Source organism: Balaenoptera physalus, assembly GCF_965194825.1.
Source record: "Balaenoptera physalus genome assembly, chromosome: 14".
NCBI classification, from domain to species: Eukaryota; Metazoa; Chordata; class Mammalia; order Artiodactyla; family Balaenopteridae; genus Balaenoptera; species Balaenoptera physalus.
The window spans coordinates 12444071-12463049 of record NC_138893.1 but is presented as its reverse complement, the minus strand read 5'-3'; the positions used below and the strand labels follow the sequence as shown (position 1 = coordinate 12463049).

Below are 18979 nucleotides of genomic sequence, written 5' to 3'. Positions count from 1 at the left end.
TGAGTCTCAATAGATTAAAAAAGATAGGTATTCTACAAAGTATCTCCTCCACCAGGGAAGTCCCCATTGTCTACTTTTTTAAAGGGTGCTTTTTAAGTCTCTGACAAAATTTGTCATTGGGACTTCAATATAGAGAGCAAATTGAATCTTTATTTCTCTTTAAGACAAAGTGAAGAACCTGCTGTATAGAAAAATAAATAAAATAAAATTCAAAAATTCAAAAAAAAAAGAAAGACAAAGTGAAGTCCCCTACCCTCCAAAATAACCAGCCAGGAACAAAATGAGGAGAAGTCACCTAAGCTTATTTTCTTTCTTTCTTTCTCTTTTTCCCTCTGAGGCAAATGGCCCTCCAAATACAATGGGGAACTACCATGACTGTTCCTATTGCCCAGGTGATCTGGACCGGTGTTGGTTGAGCAGTAAAGTGCAATATAGAGCAGCAGTGACAGCTACTGCCATCAAACGGCATTTAATTGTGTTACATAAAAAGCCAGTGATGGCACTGTCACGGGGACCAGCCCGTAGCTCGGACACCTGGCCGGAAGTACGTGGCACATGGCACTCTGTCGAGAGTTGTTGAATTGAGTTGTTGTATTGAGTTGATTTTTCCTCTAAATAGGATTTAAAATATCATTCCCATCACAACAGCACAGAAAGAAATGGAGATCTGCCCATGAAAAATCCCATGAACTCATTAAATAGCATTTTCAAGAGTATATTAGTGAGAAGGGAATGTTCTGGAAATCATCAACTGGTAAAGACTCAGCTTATAAGGACTTTATTTTCAATAAAGAAGTAAAGAGAGAATCCTGAAGAAATCCTAACGCAGTCATCAGACCTCCCAGGGCCGACATCCTTCCCTCCTTCACGCTCTGCTCTTGACCTTGCTTCTTATTTCCCTGAGAAAATGGAAGTATCAGAAGAGAACTTCCGCACAGCTCGCCATGCAGTCCTCCGCTTTGCCTGCCTTTGTCCCTATCCTGTACATCCTGGATGCGATACCCAAGCCCTCCGTTTCCATCAGGCCCCTCTCCTGTTGTTCATTTCTCCCTCTATTGTATAAACACGCCGTGCCAGCTCCCATCTCAATAGTGGTAACCACAGCACTGCGATTCCAAGGAAGCGCCCTTGATCCCACGTCCTTCTCCCAGGCTGCGTCTTTTCTTTGCTTCCCTTTCCAGCGACGTTCCTAAGAGTTAGTTCCAACGCCTGCCTCTTCCTCTTCCCCTTCTCTCATTGTCTCATGAACCTACCCTGGCCAGGCCTTCACCCCTCCCGTTCCTCGAGCTCTGCTCTCGTCCAGGTGACCTGTGTGTCGCTGAATCCAGCGGTCAGTGTCTCCGTCTTTGACGACTCCTGCCTTCTCCATAGACTTCTTCCCTGGGGCTCTAGGACACCTCTTTTGTGGCCCCCTATTCCTTCTCAGCCCCAATCTCACCAGCAGTTTCTTCTCCTCTTCTCTACTTCCAAGAACTGGCTTCCCAGGAATCCACAGTTCTTTGTCCTTTGTTAAAGAGTCCTTTAAAATATGTCTTTTGTTCTTTCTCTGCTCACTCCCTGCCCCACAGCTTTAAAGACGTATATATAGGAGGAAGATTTGCATATTTATTTCTCCATCTTGGACCCATCTTCTGAATTCCACACTCACATACTTGACATCTCCCCTGCGGTTCTATAAGCTTCTCAAATTTGACATGTTCAAAGCCAAACTATTTTTATCCAGAAACATTCCCCCCATGGTCCTTTCCCATCACAGTAAATGGCAAATTCATTCTTCAAGTTTCTCAGGTAAAAAATTCTTGAATCTTTATCTCCCATACTCCACATCACAACCATCAGCAAGTCCTGTCCACTCTGCTTCAAAGTACACCCAGCATGTGATCTCTCCCACTACCCCTGTTTTCATTTGCTGTGGCTTATTGCAGTAGCTCTCTAACTAGTCTCCCTGATCCTATCCTTGAACCTAACCCATCCCCCCAAAGCATGGCGTTTGTTCTCAGCCAATGCCAGCCAGAGTCGAGATACCTTATAGCTAGATTTAATGAGAGTGACATATAGAAAAATTGAAAGGACACCATCCCAGCTACTTCCTGGGAAAAAAAAATCAACTTTTTGTTAACTTCAGAATAATTGCATTTAGGAGCCCTTCTGATTATTGTTAAAATGACCACCTGAGCAATGAGTCCACTCTGTGACCATGTCTATTGTGATTCCAAGATCCAGTAAGAACAAAACCAGGTGAGCAGCAGAGCTTGAAAAATATTGCTTTAAGAAGATTTATTTCTATCAGGGTCTGCTACAGATGGTCAGGCCCAGTACTAATAAAAGTACATGGTTTCTGGTCCTCTGGGACAGACCTTTCCCAACTTTCTGGAGGTTGCAACATCCTCTTGTTTATTTAATTCCCTACCTTCTTTTCCACTTCTCTCCAGCCAAATTAGGCATGTTTTATTTATGTAAAATTTAATGGATGGAAATTTAAATTGTTATTGTTCTGAACATTTTTAGAGACTTTGACATAATGGGAGTTATAACATGGCTGAGAATCACAGCTTCAAGGCAGTATTTGAAAGAACGAATGGGACCCAGAGAGCCAAGAGAGGAAAAAATAAATCAACAGAGAAGGACATAGAGTTAGGAGGAGGAAGAATCAACAGAGAACTGAATCAATAAAAGACAATGGAACCACCGAATGTTGCCCTCAACACGTGGGGTGAGGCAGTTATGTTTATGTGATTGCTAAGGGGACTAAGTGCACTCAGTTCATTAATTCAAAAAGAAACATCTCTGAGCACTTGCTTTGTTATGGGCAATTTTGTAGGCATCAAAGAAAAAATAAAGATGAATAAAATAATATTTATTCCCTTGAGGAAGTCCAAACCTATAAGGGAAAATGAATGGTAACCTGAGTCAGAGAACAATTAACAGCTGTATTCATTAAGACAGGACCAGAAATGCAAGAGATTTCTGTGTATTAATTCTGTATCCTGCAACTCTACTGAATTCATTGATGAGCTCTAGTAGTTTTCTGGTAGCATCTTTAGGATTTTCTGTGTATAGTATCATGTCATCTGCAAACAGTGACAGTTTTACTTCCTTTCCAATCTGGATTCCTTTTATTTCTTTTTCTTCTCTGATTGCTGTGGCTAGGACTTCCAGAACTATGTTGAATAAAAGTGGCGAGAGTGGACATCCTTGTCTTGTTCCTGATCTGAGAGGAAATGCTTTCTGCTTTTCACCGTTGAGTGTGATGTTAGCGCATGAAAAGATGCTCAACATCGCTAATTATTAGAGAAATGCAAATCAAAACTACAATGAAGTATCACCTCACACCGCTCATAATGGCCGTCATCAAAAAGTCTACAAACAAATGCTGGAGAGGGTGTGGAGAAAAGGGAACCCTCTTGCACTGTTGGTGGGAATGTAAATTGGTACAACCACTATGGAGAATAGTATGGAGGTTCCCTAAAAAACTAAAAATAAAACTACCATATGACCCAGCAATCCCACTACTGGGCATATACCCAGAGAAAACCATAATTCAAAAAGATACATGCACCCCACTGTTCATTGCAACACTATTTACAATAACCAAGACATGGAAGCAACCTAAATGTCCATCGACAGATGAATAGATAAAGAAGATGTGGCACATAGATACAGTGGAATATTACTCAGCCATAAAAGAGAATGAAATAATGCCATTTGCAGCAACGTGGATGGACCTAGAGATGATCATACTAAGTGAAGTAAGTCAGAGAGACAAAGACAAATATCATACGATATCACCCATATGTGGAATCTAAAAAGATGATACAAATGAACTTATTTACAAAACAGAAACAGACTCACAGACATAGAAAACAAACATGGTTACCAAAGGAGAAAAGGAGGGGGGAGGGATAAATTAGGAGTTTGGGACTGACATATACGCACTACTACATATAAAATAGATAACCAACAAGGACCTACTGTATAGCACAGGGAACTCTGCTCAATACTCTGTAGTAACCTACATGGGAAAAGAATCTGAAAAAGAATGGATATACGTATATGTATAACTGAATCACTTTCCTGTACACCTGAAACTAACACAACATTGTAAATCAACTATACTCCAATAAATAATAAAAATTAAACAAAAAAAAAAAAAAGACAGGACCAGGACCCGAAACCAGACCCCCGTCTCACCTTCCGTCTCCTCTCTTGTTATCCATGTTCTTGGGTGACAGAAGGAACAACTGCTCTGTTAATTAACCTTGTCGTACCAAACAGCTTGGGAATTGCTCGTGAAATAGAGTCCTTCAAGGGATTAACAAAGAACAGCCAGGGGAGGACCGTTGATGTATCCACTTTCATCCGGGGCTCAACGATGTTGTGAGCCAGGACAGCTGCCTGGATGGGTGAGCGATGGGTGAGCCTGAGGGACTTGTGCTAGGTAGTTCACACGTGGGTTAGCAAGTGGATAGGCCACCTTCCCAGGAAGGGTTCTGTAGCCCGAGTCCTCCAGTGCCCACTGCAGTCGGGGACGTACTGCCAGACAAGGTAAAGATTCCCTCAAAGAAAAGACCCTAAACTGATGCTCTCATGTGGACTCCTATCTGTCTTGAGCTTTTTCCTCCTTGTAAGTCCATCGTTTTTAGTGATTCCTTCTGGTAGAAAAGACCACTTCTGTCCTTTATGTGGATTCAAGCTTCCACCAGCTGGTGAGCTGAGTGGGTTCAGGCTTCCTCCCATCCCAGCTGCCTGTGTCTTTCTTGCTACAGCTTCTCCTGTAAGACTAAAGGAAAGCAACCTTCCTCAGCAGTCTCCCCGGGCTAGCACAGCCATGGACACTTTTGCGTATCCTCTTCCAGAGGCAAATGACTTACCTAAGTGCAATGCAGTGCCTAGCTGCCTGCACCCAGCTGTTTGGTTTTTATAGGTTATAGGCTCCTGGCTTAGAATGTCAAATAGGTCTGTTACCGAATCCGGTAACAGCTGCTCACTGCTCAAAAATCAATACAAGAAAGCGACAGAGAGAGAGGGAGAAATGTTGCTAGAAAGGAAAGTTGCTTTTAATCAGAAGGCCAGCAATCTGGGGAGATGGTGGACTCAGTGTCTCCTAAAAACCGTCTCCGAAGATTCTGCGCAGCCATGAAAGCCTTTAAAAAGGGAAACAGGGAAGTCATCTCAGTGAATCATTGAGGTAGGGGGTCAGAGACGTCGCCATCCCCCACTGCGTGCAGGCGTGTTTGCAGGCTTGTTGATTCCTCTTGATCTCTCTTTAGATGCTGTCTTGTTCACGCAGTTTGTTCACGAGATTACTGAAGGGAAAGCTGGGAAGAGAGATCTGGTCATCTGTTAATTACTTATTCTTCATTTCTAATTCTTTGATCTATGGAAAGAACCAACAGGTTAGGCAAGGTACTGTGTGGTCAAAAGATGTGAACGGTGTGCTAGGGCCGGAGATGAGTAGAGCATGACGGGCACCTGGTGTAAGGTTAGTGACAAGACAAAGGGGGCCGCTGTAGAGAGCTCTTTCCTGCAAAGACCTCTTTCCTGCCAGAAGCTGCTTATGGTTCTGCAAAAGAAAACCAGAAGTCTTCTACTGTGCCCCTCCTCTCTCCAATTTTCACATCCTCCATGCAACCATTGTAACCCTTTAGCTGTTTTTATACTGCCATTTCTTGATATTTTAATATCTTAGAAATGATTGCCATTTGCCATTTTGAAAGTCAGGGTCTCACTCTCTTCCCACACAACTCACACCTTTTCCCTCCCACACTCGTATTCCCTTCCACTCAATTAAGTTACATAATAATTTTTAGATTTAGCATTTTCATTATGACCCTGTAAACAGCAGCTTGGCTATTTATTAAGCTCTGATTATATTTCCTTTCTTGAACAAATTATGGTTTCCCTGGAGTTAGTAAATGACCCTGCTGGAGGTACAAGCCTGCCTCAATCCTGTAACAGAGGTTGTCTGTCAGTTTCATTCTTTTTCACAGAGCCCTTCCTCCTGGACCCCTCTGCCCTCCTGTCGAATGTGCAGATCGTCTTATGGCCTCTCTTCAGCGTCTCCTGGGGACTGCTTCCCTTCTCTCTTGTTGGATCCCTGGTTTCTGGAGCCAATATCTTTCTCTTTCTAGATTTATTCTTTTGTTTTCAAAGAGTATGTACGTAGCTTCGTAAGAAAGCGTGCCTGAGAGGCTTTTTTGTTTTGTTTTTTGTTTTTGTCTTGTCTTTGTTTTTTGAGATCTTGCATGTCTAAAAACATCTTGACTGCTGCAGCTGGACCTCATGGTCTGTGCCATCATGGAGACTCTCCACGCACACTGGACCCACTCAGAGTTGTGGGAAGATGAGCTGGACTCAAAAGCAGCTTATCAAACTGGAGGAGCCCTGAGGGGTGCAGGACTTGGGGAAGGGGGCTCATGGCCTGTGCTGTGGCCCTGCTGGCGAGAGAGAAAGTACAAGGGGAGACCACTCAGAAGACAGGAGGTGTGGGGACATAAGGAAACTGAAGAACAGGGGCACAGAAGAGATCAATGAAGAGCAAGACCCCATTTGAGCACGTCATTCGTGCAGAAACCAACCAAAGGCATGAGGTTTGCACACATGATGGAGAACTTTGAGACAGAGCTGAAGAAGAGGAAAGGGATGCAGAACACGAAAGCAGAAAGTCAAGCTGAGGAATGCAGTCTCTATGAACCTGCAGCAAGCGTCCTCAGCAAAGACCGTGGAGATGTCTCCCAACTAGATGCCGAGCAGCATGCCCAAGGTGGACCTCCAACGTGATGCTGAAATAAAAAATATTTCCACAGAGCATACTAACATCTGTTGGCAGGGCAGCAGAACAAGAAGAAAGACAATGAAACATCCTCTGTGCTCACCAGCAATGTGTAAATTATGAGCAGCCCACCGATCTTATCACGAGGCACTCAATGCCCCCAAATGGAGAGCAAAGAAGAGCCCAACACTTGCCCTTTGAGAAGGGGTCCCCCCCCCATCCCTAACTACAAGAGTCCTGCTAAGGACAATGCCACCAATTTCTATCACTATGAGAAGTTCAAGAAAGAAGAAGTGAGGGTGGTTGAAGGGGAGAAGGGCAGGGTGGGATGTAAACAGAACCTTCCTTCAAACCCCCTCATAAGAAAAGGCTTCTTGGACAGAGGCCTGCTTGTTTGCTGGCAGACAGCTCCAAAAACAGACTTTACTAGTCCTGTTGTTTACCTGCTGCATTTCTCAAGCACTGAATTTGTAACCTTTTGAAACAAAACAATATGCGGTTTTCCTATTTGGGAGCAAACTCTAGCCTTGTGAGCATTCTTAAATCTTGTTTAAGGAATTCCCTGGTTGTCCAGTGGTTAGGACTCTGCACTTCCACCACTGAGGGCCGGGGTTCAATCCCAGGTCAGGGAACTAAGATCCCGCAAGCTTCACGGTGCAGTCAAATCTTAAAAAAAAAAAACAGGGCTTCCCTGGTGGCGCAGTGGTTGAGAATCTGCCTGCCAATGCAGGAGACACGGGTTCGAGCCCTGGTCTGGGAAGATCCCACATGCCGCGGAGCAACTGGGCCCATGAGCCACAACTGCTGAGCCTGCGCGTCTGGAGCCTGTGCTCCGCAACGGGAGGGGCCGCAATAGTGAGAGGCCCGCGCACCGCGATGAAGAGTGGCCCCCGCTCGCCGCAACTACAGAAAGCCCTCACACAGAAACGAGGCCCCAACACAGCTATAAATAAATAAATAAATAAATAAATAAAATAGAGTAGCTATTAATTTAAAAAAAAACAAAAACAGTCTTTATTTTTCACTAATTGATAGTGTTGCTGGGTGTAGAATTCTACACTGAAAATTGTTTTCTCTGCAAATGTTGAAGGTTCTGCTCCTGTATGGATGGGAGAAGTTGGATATTATTTCTCTTTGAAAGATTTTAGGATTTACTCTTTGCCCCAGTATTCTGAAATTTGTTTGTGATGTGCCTTGATGGATTAGGAGGCTACTTTGAATTTTAGTTCTAGGAAGTTCCATTGAAATATTTTGGATAATTTCTTCCTCCACTTTTCTTCTATAACCTTTTGTTCTGGAACTCTTAGTACTTGGATATCGATCTCAAGATTAATCCTTTACCTTTCTTAGCTTTTTCTATTTCTAAAAATCTTATATGTTCTGGTATAATGTTATAAGTAATAATCCTAGTTATTACTTTAAAATGTATATCTCAGAAATAACTAATTTTCTTGTCAACTGCATTATTATGAACTTTCATCACATCTTTAACTGTGGTCATTTTTAAGTCTTTTGTCATTTACAGACAGTTCTGGGTGTACTCTGATGCTTTTGCAAATATGTTCCTATAAAAGGGTTTCATCTTCAAGAAATTCATGGAAAAGACTCTGACAAGTACAGGTTTCTGGTAACTGACTGTACTGCTGAACTGAATGAATAAGCATTTTCAGAACTCTAATGAAAAACTGATGAACTCAAAAAAGTGCTAACAAAAGATCAAGATGAAAAAAAAATTAATTACATGGGACTGAGTGAACTGATGAGGATGAGTATAATTTTTGTGACTTTCTGTTTGAATTAAAAAAAAAATCCCACAAGGAGTCAGAGGCAAAGGATATACAAATCAATTTTCACTGCAAAGTAAATGAGCTGTTACAGTGGAGGATTACTGGACTGAATTTCAATATTATGACATAGTATGAGTGTGTTTCATGTTTGGTAATTGCAATCATTGTTGCTTTTGTTGTGGTCATCCATGTACAATGCTTGGTGTCAGTCTATTTATCTCTTGTAAAAATAAAATACAGTGTGTGTGTGTGTGTGTGTGTGTGTGGAAAAAAAAAATTTCTTTGCCACTTTATTCTCTATTTCAGATTTCCTCAACTTTTTCTACCAAATCAGCTAAAGAATTTAAAAGTTCTTTTTGTTAAAGTGCAACATAAAATCCTAAGTATATAGCTTGATAAGTCACCTCCAAGTGATCACATCTTGTCTCTACCACCTTATCGAGAAATAAAACCACATCCCCACCCAAGAAGTCTCCATGAGTCCCTCTTTCTCAGGTGCTTTCCTTTCCTCCTCTCCTAAAGTAGCAGAAATTCTGACTGCTAACACCAGAGTTCAATTTTGCCTAGTTTTGAACTTTATATAAATGGAGTTATATTGTATGCAGACTTTTGCTTCTGGTTTCTTTCACTCAACATTAAGATTGTGAAATTCTTCCATGTTGTTGCATATAGTGGCAAATGTTTGTTTATTTTAATTGCTTTAGAGTATTTTGTTATATCTATCTATTCTGTTGACAGATATTTGGGTGTTGTTTTTAGTTTGGGACCATTATTAACAGCATTGCTATGATGATTCTTGTACAAGTCTTACACACACACACACACACACACGTATGTAAAACTGCTATCCTAGGTCATGAGTTTATCAAACATTAGTAGATAATGCTAAACCATTTTCCAAGGTTTATACTAACTTAGCCTCCTACAGACAGTGGATGAGAGTTTCATTTGCTCCGTATCTTTGCTAGTACTTGGTGTTGTCTGTCTTTTCCATTTTAAAATGTCTAAATGGCAGTGTGTAGAGGTATCTTACTATGGTTGTAATTTGCACATTCCTCATTACTAATGAAGTTGAACACCTTTTCATCTATTTATTAGCTACTTGGAGATCTCTTATGAAATGCTTGTTCAAATCTCTTGCCTATTTTTCTACTTGGTTGTCTTTTTTTTTTTTCTTAATGACTCAGTATCTTCTGGATAGGACCCCTTTGTTGATTTAGGTTGTGGTTATATTTCCCACTCTGTGTCTGGCCTTTTCATGTTTTTATTGTGTCTTTGATAAATAAAAATTCTTAATTTTAATGTACTCATTACAGTTTTTCAGTTTTCTCTTTATGATTAGTGGGTTTTGGTTTTGTTTTTGTACCCTGCTTAACACATCTTTTCCTCTCCCAAAGTCCTGATAATACTCTACCATATTACAGGAATAAAGACTCAGACGTAGAGAATGGACCTGAGGACACGAGAAGGGGGAAGGGTAAGCTGGGATGAAGTGAGAGAGTGGCATGGACTTATATACACTACCAAATGTAAAATAGATAGCTAGTGGGAAGCAGCTGCATAGCACAGGGAGATCAGCTCGGTGCTTTGTGACCACCTAGAGAGGTGGGATAGGGAGGGTGGGAGGGAGACGCAAGAGGGAGGGGATACGGGGATATATGTATATGTATAGCTGATTCACTTTGTTATATAGCAGAAACTAACACACCATTGTAAAGCAATTATACTCCAATAAAGATGTTTAAAAAATAAATAAATGAACACCCTTTGTCAAAAGGGACAGTTTTTTTAAAAAATCAAACAAAAATACTCCACCATATTAATTTGTTGAAGTTTAATTGTTCCAACTTTCACATTTAGTTCTAAAATCCGCTTGGAGTTGATTTTTGTGCATAGCCTGAGGTGGGAATCAAGTTTCATCTTTTTCCATATGGATATGCATTTGATTGCACCATTTGTTGAAAGACCATCCTTTCCCCAGTGCTCTGCCATGTCATCTTGGTCATAAAGCAAGTGTCCATACATGAGTGGGTCTGTTTTTGGATTCTCTCCCTGCTCCGTCCGTGTATTTGTCTCTCCTTGCTCAAATACCTCTCTCTTAATTTACCGTAGTTCTTAATAAACTCAAAACCCAGCAGTGAAAACAGCACTTTGCTCCTTCCTGAGATTTCCTTGGCTGTTATTGGCCATTTGCGTTTGCACACAACTTTTCGAATGAGCTTGTGAAATTTCACGAAATTCTATTGGAATGTTGATCCAGATTGCATCTAGATGTTGCTGTGAAGGTATTTTTGCAGATGAGATTCACATTTATGTCAGTGGACTCTGCGTAAAGCCAATTATTGTGGGTGGGCCTCATCCAATCTGTTGAAGGCTTAAAGAGAAAAGACTGAGGACCCCCAAGGCAGAAGGAATCTGCCTCCAGACGGTCTCCAGATTCAAGCTGCAGCATCAACTCTTCTGTGGGTCTGCAGCCTGCCAGGTTTGCCAGTGCCCACAGTCTTGTGAGCCAGTTCTCATGTACATACGTATATACACACACATATATATCTTCTATTGGTTCTTTTTCCCTGGAGATTCTTGACTAATACACAGATCGTGTCCGTGGCTGTTAATGCTATCCATGAATAAGGCTGGACCTATAATTGGTTCTTGTCATCTTTTGCTCTGGCTGGTAATACTAATTCTGCTTTCATTTATTCTGTAGATAACTTTGAGCACCTACTATGTGCTGGGCAATCTATAGAAGTTGCAGGACTTTTGCACAAACAAAAATAGCTGTCTGTGTTTTCGAGCCTCAATTTCATCTATTAGTGAAAAGAACATCTTAGTTACAGGGGTTTAATGAAACTTTTTAAAGATGAGCTATAAAATCAATTCATTTCCATTACTAGAAAGAGTTTTACATACACATATAGGGAAGGGATGACAAAGAGACTTGAACTCATAAGCCAACTCGGGTAAAGTGATGGTGGCTTCCTGGAGCCCTCCTGTGTGGGAAGGGGTCTGAGAAGCACTTGGGTTCCAAGGGAAAGGGACCCTTTTGTGATGTCTTCCTTGGGCATTGAGGGATAAAAAGCATCACAGGTGCCCTGTTTCGTCATCCCCGGGATTCCTTTTGTCCTCTTAAGAACTCAGTGAGCTTGATTTTGAAAGCCGGCGCCTTGGCCATGCTAGTGCTTACAGCTGGAGGTGTTGTAACTTTCTATAAATTATATACCGAGAAACTGGTCATGGCCATTTGTGCTGCTCTAACGTCACGTTAGCATAAATTAAAGGAAGGATTGGATGTGGTTTACTGCAGTTATTCACAGTTGTTCCTATGATTTGTGTTTGGAGTTGGCCTGCTTACGTCTTATTGTGACTGATTGAGGCTACAAGCAATGTTGTCCCATTAGAGGAGAAAAAAAGAGAGAAAAATACTCATTATAAAGCATAATACGATGACTCATGTTCATGTACCCTAAAGGGCTTCCCGACATGAGGAAAGGGAGAGGAAGTATGTTTCTGGTCGCAATGCTTTTATTCCATTATTAAAGCTATTGCTCCTTTGAGAAAAAAAGATTTATAATGTTTCCAATGAAGGTGCCAATTAGACCATGAAAAAGTTCTGCAAATTAAAGGCATTAAGTAACTAGCAAAGAGGAGAACTGTTACATACCCACAACGTTGAAGGAAAAGAGTTGTGTTGTAAAAATGTGACCTCATTTGCCGCTTAATAACCTGCTTACCAATGTCACTTTTCTTACAATAAAATCCAGACTCAGTTTTAGAGTCCCTTCCTGGGTATGGAATATTGCGGTAAAATCTTGGGACCAAGCATTTAACTTTCCAGGAAGCAAAAAGCATTTTAAGACAATTTACTGCACACCTCACACTCTGCCAGAAGTTGGAGAGATTAAAAACTAGGCAACATAGATGGGCTCTGAGTCCAAGAATTTCTAATTTTACTAGAGATATGGAGGTATGAGGGATCAAATTCTCAGAGGAATCGTGTATGTATCTTCTCAGGAGTAGTAGTTTGATTGTTTTGAATGAATGTGCCCGATGCCTCGGTCAAGTAAAAAGTTTAACTGATTTTTTAATTTCCTGACTTGATTGGTTGTAGACTTACTAGCCCAAGGGAATTCGTATTTTGGCCCAAAGATGGCAAGTTCTGCCGACCCAATGATAGATCGCGTATTCCTTTTGTATCTTAAGGTGGATAGCGCACCAAGAGTACTGGCTTTCCTTTCTTGAAAAATTGGTATCATCCTCAGTATTAAGTGGATTCTGGGGGAACTTATTTTTTAAATATATTATATTTAATATATTATATTTAAATATAAATATATTTTATATATATTATATATAATTATTTATATTTTTATAAATTAATTAATAATTTATAAATTAATAAATATATTAATAAACTTATATAATAAATATATTGATATATAAATTAAATTAATAAATATATCAATAAACTTATATAATAAATATATATATTAATAAATAAATTAATTAATAATTTATAAATTAATAAATATATATTAATTAATATATTAATTAATATATTAATTAATATAATTATTTATATTATACATATATTTTATATATGTGTCTTTTCACAGACTTTTCACAGGTGACAAATCTTGAGTCAGACTCCCGTGGTATGGAAGGCTGAATCAGGAAGCAGAGTCAAGCAATGGTAGATGCCCATGGATTCTTCCACTGGGTCTCTGGTCCCATCTGGTAAGTTGCTACGTAGATCCCTTGGGTCCCGGGGAGACCCTGACTCACTCAGCTTTGATCGTCTGTCGCTGAGAGTGAGCAACAAGCTTGGAGAAAGGGCAAGTGCAGACATGCCACCCCTGCAGTGGCAAAGGGAAACTTCCAGCCCTATCCCCCCACCCAAGGGTTCCTAGGCGGTACTAAGCTGGTGCCTCTTTCTCTGTTGTGGCTGTGAAGACAGGAAGGATGGCATTCGTGGTGAGGTTAAAGTAAAGGTGGAGGCCTGCTCTTCCAAAAGAGGTGTGGCTCCTGATGACAGGATCAGATTCCGTGACACTGATCAGTGTCACTCAAGTCAGGCACAGACATAGTGTTAGGGACCAGTGAGGTTAGAGCTCACCAGAGACCGACCCAAATGTCCGCCATCTTGCCCTCTTTTCTTCTCCCTTGTGGCCTGGGTTCCAGCTACCATCGCAGCCTCTGGAAGCTGGTGGTGGTAAGCAAAACCGTCCTTTATCCCTAAGCCATTTGCAACGTCAAAACACAGTTCAGAAAGGAGGGAAGAACCAGGAGCTGAGTGGGCAGTTCCTCCTTAGCTGCCTGACTGTGCTCACGGCTGCAAAGAAGACTTTGACTTGATGTGACCTTGAGGCCCCAGAGACTTTTCACAGGTGTCTGTAAATTCAGACACTGTAGTTAGGGTCTCCCAAAGCAACAGCATTGGGCTGGGCCTTGGATTCTGTTGTCACAGAGTGAAAAATGACCACCAACCACCGTCTTCCATTTCAATCGGGGACGGCATTGCTTGAGCCATTAAAGGACTCCTATGGGATTAGGAAGAGGTTGAGATTTCAAGCATTTTCCCCCTTGGTTCAGGACGAGACAATGTGGACATGCCTTTATCCCAGTGACATGGCTACCAAAAGTATCCAGGGTGGGAGGTCACAGAGTCGTCTCACTGGCTGGTCTGCATGAGCCAGGCATAGGGCGGTGGGTCTGAATTTCTTCTGCTTCTTCATTTCTGTATTTCTGGGTTGTGCCTCGTGCACGATTGCAAAGGTAAACTGCAGTGAGTCGGAATGACCTGACATTTCTGTGACATCTGCTTTTGTTGCACCTGAATTCTCCCAGAGACCATACCACACAAGGGAAATGCACATGGAAAATATCTCATGAATGTCTCTAAGACACACAATTAAAACGGACTACTCAGAGCTAGCCAAGATCCAGTCTGGAGCCTGATGAACCCTCTTTGGCAATTTATAATGAGGAAATTTTGCAGCTAATGGTTACATGCCTGTGTTACCTCTCGAGGGACAGATGCCATGTCAGGATGCTATGAGTTAGGCTGAAATTTGCCAACAATTCTCTAGCCCAGAGACATGCTCAAGGGAGAAACGCCAGATGTTAGAGCTGGAACGGGCCACAGAGACTGCTGGGTCCCACTGTTGATTTTTCCAGAAGCAAAATCACATGTGGTCCGGGTAATGACCTACCCAGGAGCGCACAGCTAAATGTGGCAATGCAGGCATTGGAGCCCAGGTCTGAACACCCCACTCTGTGCTTTATTTAAAGACTGCACTGCCCCTCTAGGAACGGTAGGTCTGCGTAAGCACAGGTTGCCAAACTGACGATGTTCCACTAACCAACTGAAATAGACCGAGGCTTCCTTCATCAGTCAGGAAGCCAGAAGGGCAAGGAAAGGATTTGGTCTTACAGGGTGGAGACGAAATGGCTTCTTTCAGTAGATCGCTAAGGAGCCAGAGAACAAGTCCAGACCCCGAGCAGCTTACAAACAAAATTCTTCCTTCGCCCAGACATCTGCGCTTCCTCAGTGGAGGCTGTGGACCCTTAGGGCCATGTCACTGTGCTGGCAGCGAAGGCTTCCCTGTGATGTGGTTATTGTGTAATTCTCCTGTAAAGAGAGGTTAGCTCAAATTCAACAGGACGGCTTAAATTCAAACCAGGGTGCAGGGCCCGCTGTGCATTGGTTACAGTGGCACATCAAAGCTCTGAGAAAAGGAGCGGGGATTTCCTCGCCGCCCCCCAAGGCCCTGGAAGCGCTGCCCCGTGGCGAGGGGGGGAGCCAGTGTCTCGTTCTCAGGCGCAGTCACGTCCGGTGATGCTGCAGGGTCTTCCTGCCTGGCATGTGGTGCCTTTTGTTCAAAAGGCTGGACCTCGCTTTGACGTGAGCTGGCAAAACCCAAGGACAGAGGGCCACCGGGGCGGGGCCCCGCGACCGGAGCCTGGGGAGGGGTAAAAAAAGCTGAATCCTTCCTGCCTGATGGGTTTCCGCGCTTCACACAAGCAAATGGACTCATTTTAAGAAAGGGCTGTTAAGCCAAACAGGAGATGAAAAGGGAGCCATGCAGGGCGAGACAGAGAGGAACGGGGGGGGGGGGGGGGAATGAGATCAGCTGGGTTTACTGAGCACCTCCCTCGGGCAGGAAGCCAAGGGCTGGGCAAGGTCTGCTCTCAGGGGTGACTGTCACTTTCTGCCCACTCCCTTATCACCTGGGTGGCTCGCTCAAACATCAAAGTGTCAGCAATGAAAGCATGAAGGCTGCAGTGTTTTTTCAGGAAGAGATCATCCCGTACAGGGATTCACTAAGCGACACGGTGCATTTGCTGTGGGCCCAGAGAGGGACAGACTTGTCAGACTGGGAAGAGCTTTCCCAGTAGAGGCACTTGGCTTGGACTTTACTGGGTGGTATGAGTTTCTATGCAACATCCTCTCTTGTGAACAAGTAAGGCTGTGTTAGTCTTGTTACGGAGTTAAGGGCCACCTGACTGTCACAGACAGCAATCCCTTTGTGACAGGATCCAGTACAAACAAAAGAAGACACAGGCCGAACGATGGGCTGGTCTTGCCCTCGGGTGGCAGCAAGGCCAACAGCCTTTCAGGTTCACGTATGTGATCGCGTGGCTTTCCCGAATAACTGTCCCTGCCACACAGCAAAGCCTAGACTGTGGAGCTCAGCTCCCTCCGCCCTCGACTCAGAAGAACGCCCACATGCTTGTTTGGTTTGACTCCCATGCACGCTGTGATTCAGGGCCCCCCCCGCAACTCCTGCCCTGACCCTCCTCCTTGCCTCCCAGATAATTCTCCAGGTTCACAAAAATGGACATATACAGAGCCCTTGTCTATCTCTTGTCCTAAATAGACACTTGTGGAGCTCTGGTCTGTCTCTCTCTTGGGAGAAGTGTCAATAACCCACATTTTTCCAAACTTACATTCATCCATTTATTCTTTCTTTCCTTCAATACTATTGACTGAGCACCGGCCACGTGTCAAGCACTGGGCTAGGTGCAGGGCATTCAATAAAAAACACTGGAATCTATAGTTGGGTGGACGGGTCAGGGGATGCCCACGGAGGCCGGGTGGGTGGGCGCGTGGTGGGAGCTCCAATGCTGTTTCCCTGGAGAGAGAAGGATGAGGCCCCCCCGGGGTGGACAGGGGTCGGTGGCTGAAGGCTTGTGACAATGCCAAGAGTCCCACCTCTTCATCAGGTCGACCTACCCGTTGACACTCCCGGGGCACGTTCCTCTCTCTCAGCGTTTTAAAGAAATGCCTGTATCCCAGTGATGCCTTAGCAGAGGAGCAGAGGGTTTTCTCATTTTACAGGTGAAGAAACTCGAGATCCGTGGAGGTGACAGGGCCGGCCAAGGTGACACAGGAGCCCAAAGTAGAGGTTGAACAGTCAGCGAGGTCCGTGACAGGAGAGGGAAATGTGAATATACTGCCCAAGGAGAACCCAGTTAATACATGCTATAGATTCTTTACATGATTTTTTAAAAAACCAAACTCCCTGGTTGCAACTTAATCAGGAATGTATTGTGCACGCCGGGACGCTGAAGGTCAAGGCTGTGGAACTGCACTCCAGACATCGCTGATCCTGCCTCCTAAAGTACAGCCAGACCCAGGACGGTGTCACCGTGCAGAGGGAAGCCCATTCCTGCCTCGGGGAAGGAATGGGCTTCACTAACTTTCTCTATAATCAGTGTGGACCAACAGCAGACTAAATGCTTTTAGTTCAAGGGGAGAAATATAAAGCAAGTGACCTTTGATATACGGAAATGCAGAAGGAAGATCCCAGGATCAATCATTCAAAACCACAGGTAGATAGTGACCTATTTTCTCTGTTCTAAGAGGAGCTGAGGACGGTACCCACCCCCTAAGCCTCTGGGATGAGGGCGGCATGACTTGATATACATCAAAGTGCGTAGGGCAGTGCTGGGCATATGGTAAACGCTAAATTTGTTAGCTGTCCTTGTCCTTAGGTTCCCTTAAAGATATGGGCACCCAGTTTGAGAAGCATGGTGGTAGAAAAGTCTTCTAAAAGCACAAGGCTCCCCCAGGATCCAGCAGCTCCACGATTGTACCTGTAGGAGAATGAGATCAAGCTAGACACACGGGTCATGTCTTCCTATAACACCCAGCCCTTGATCGCATAAACAGTGCTCACCATACAGCCGAGGAGGTGAAGTGATTCACAGGTGTTCGTGTGAAATGGCACAGTGCTGGATCCTAGTGTGGATTGTCAAGAAGAGGCGAGACCAATATAAATAGACAGAATACATCCCATGGGAAGAGTGATGCAGCTAAAAGTGTGATGTTGCAAAATGATCACAGGTTTTTAATTTTATTTGTAACAATGTTACATTTAATTAAATATATAATTTATAAAAATCACTGGGAGGCCAGATCTGAGGGATACATAAAAAGGAGAAGAAAATATACCGTTTTCCACGTGAAAGGCCATCCTTTTCAATGCCTTACATCAGTTTAACAAACCCACGCTCCCTGCCCTCCATTTTCTGGCTGATCCTTCATCCCGATCTACGGACCAGAGATTCAGCGAGGAATGAAGAAACTTCACCCTTTCGTAAAAGCCCGTAACCCTTAAAGTCACAGCGTGAGAAGATAAATCCACATAGTCAAAATCATCCTTAAAATTCTATTTAGTCTTTTGCTCAAACAAGAGAGCTACAGGCGGCCAGGGGAAGTCTAGGTTCAACAATATTTAAAGGCAATTCTTTTCTTTAAAAGGGATCTAATCATTGGTAAATGGCTTCTAGAGTAGAAGAATGGGTAGTGCCTGCACCTTTAAATTTTGTCTCCACCACATTTAAGATTAAGTCATTTTATTATTATTTTATAATTTTTTACTGAATGACTCCCTTATTGGTCCCCCATTGGTTATATGCACAGAGGGGGGTGTTATGTGTGTACACAGGGGTTGTTATATGAACACACGGGGTTGTTGTGTGTCCACAGGGTTGTTATACGCACACACGAGGTTGTTGTGTGTGTACAGGGTTGTTATATGCACACACAGGGTTGTTATGTGTGTGTACAGGGTTGTTTTATATGCACACACGGGGTTGTTGTGTGTGTATACAAGGTTGTTACATGCACACACGGGGTTGTTATGTGTGTGTACAGGGCTGTTATATGCACACACGGGGTTGTTATGTGTGTGTACAGGGTTGTTATATGCACACATGGGGTTGTTATGTGCACACATAGGGATGTTAGGTGTGTATACAAGGGTTGTCATGTGTGTATACAGGGTTGTTTTATATGCACACATGGGGTTGTTATGTGTGTATACAGGGTTGTTATATGCACACACGGGGTTGTTATGTGTGTATACAGGGTTGTTATATGCACACACGGGGTTGTTATGTGTGTGTACAGTGCTGT

At 43.1% G+C, this 18979-nt stretch overlaps 1 protein-coding gene across 2 annotated transcripts in view; it reads left to right on the top strand.

The window, feature by feature from the left end:
* The window catches only part of MAP10 (microtubule associated protein 10), a 112067-nt gene extending 93316 nt beyond the window's left edge, over positions 1–18751 (top strand). The window contains exons 3-4 of one of the 2 annotated variants that reach the window (XR_014252952.1): positions 13173–13293; positions 16898–18751. The gene's annotated coding sequence lies outside the window, so the exon portion shown is untranslated. The other variant, XM_082422987.1, reaches the window with a different exon arrangement.
* The last annotated feature ends 228 nt before the right edge of the window (positions 18752–18979 follow it).